This window comes from Aythya ferina (genome assembly GCF_964211825.1).
Source record: "Aythya ferina genome assembly, chromosome: 5".
Lineage (NCBI taxonomy): Eukaryota > Metazoa > Chordata > Aves > Anseriformes > Anatidae > Aythya > Aythya ferina.
The window spans coordinates 17236119-17238119 of NC_140301.1; positions in this window are offsets into that span (position 1 = coordinate 17236119).

Genomic DNA, 2001 nt, shown 5'->3' on the forward strand with positions numbered 1-2001 from the left:
TATACTAATAACAGAGGGATTTACAGCAAATGAGAAAGTTCAAGAAACAATCTGAGAACAAAGGAAATACAGAATGTACTTCTACAGTTTTATGGAACATCTAACATGGCTGTTTGAGGGACTATATCCTCCCCAAAATGCATATGTTACATTGAAATCGACTCACGTCAACTTATATAGAATTACATCAAATCAAATAAAGCACAATAAGAACAGAGGAAGATGGATTCAGCTGTGGAAAAAGAAAAAATAAAATAAAAAAGAACATGAAAGAGTTCAAGTAGATTTTCAGAATTAAATTAGAAAGTGTTGCAGAGGAAAAGCGGTCTTTCCCCTCAGGGCAATGTTAGAAAATTAAACAGCAGATTTTCATTATTTGAAAAAAAAAAAAGAAAAGTATCAATTGACAAACAATGCAAGCCTTAAAACTATAAAAGTGTTGGAGCACTAGAAGCACTACTAACCTAGGTTTGTATCTATGTTTTGGCAAAACCCGACAGAAATAAAGGATTATGTGGCCTCTCTTAGCTCTGCATTGTTAGATTTTCATGCTGGACCACAAAACCAAGACCAACAAACATAAATACAAGTAATAGCTTTTCAGTAACTTTTCAAGTGTAGTTCTACTATTTTGTTTCCTTCTCCATGGGGAAATTTGCAAGTATGCAAATTATAAAGGACAAAAATCTCCCAAACAGCTAGCAAAAATGCAGTCATATAACCACTAGCTTTTTCCTTTTAAGTTCTTATTTGAGTGATGTTGCAAGGACAGTCCACTCTGTCTCAATAACACAATACTGGTATCTGAAGAAAAAAAGGGGGGAAAAAAAGGATTATTAGTTTAAAAACATCCAGTAGAAACAATACATGTACCTTCTTTACAATAAGCATATTTAACTTATTAAATGTGAGGGAAAGTGAGAGTAGTGAGACTAGTTTCTACTTTTTTTTGTGGCTATCACATATTGTTTGATTTTTTCCATATCAGTTGTGGTCTATTTAATATTTATCTACCTCAGAGGATGCTTGTGAAGCTTAATTCATCACTTGTGAAATTCTGTGGTATTCTTAGTTTTACAGGACCGTATCATCATAAATTTATTATGTTTGTGGCTCTACTACCTAGTAGTTATGTTTGATGAGCAAACAGACTTTGCTTGTTGAGCTCAAAACGTATCACCTGCAACATCTTGGTTTTGACACGAGACATTTGACAAATGCTCTTTTGAAGCATGGTTGAAGGCCGTGGCTCTGTGGTCTGTGGCTCTGGGGACAGGCCCATGAGGACATAGCCAGTGGTTTGGGTCCCAGCACGAACAGACAGCACATTCCAGAAAATATGTTAGTCTCAAAAGAAGTAGAATGAAATGAAAATACACTTTCTCTGAAAATATTTTTCTTTTTAATAAAATGTGGAGGAAACATTAAAAAAAAAAAATAGTGCGATATGGATACAAGATTAAGATACAGGGTTTGGATACAGAGGTAAGAAGCAAAGTTTATCAAACTTGGCCAAACGTATATAGGTTAAGGTCAGGTTACTGCAGTTGTTAAATAGAAATTTGTGAGGCCTTGCTGTAAATTGGCTATCTGAGGTGGTCCATGTTAAAAGTGGTTTGGGAAGGGTCACTTCAACCATCCTGTTTGGGGTGCACCTGCAAACATCGTTGAATATTAAGAGTAAACCTTGTAGCGGGTACACCTCTAAGCTGCAATATGTGTTTTTTTAGTTGAAAGAGACTCATCTCGGGAAGTTTACTTTCTCGGTTATGTGTAACGGTGTTATGTTTCTAACTTCGGTCCCAGAGCATTGTGTGGAACCAGCGTATAAGGACCGAAGTATATAAAAGCAGGGTGTATGTGTCTCGTCAGCTGTGTTATAACACCAACCCTCGGCCCTGCCGCGCAGAGCACCCTCACAGCTCCTCTCCGCGGCCCGGAGCGGGGGAGCCCGGCGGAGCGGCCGGCAGGGGGCGCTGGGGGCCGCCCCCGCCTGACAAC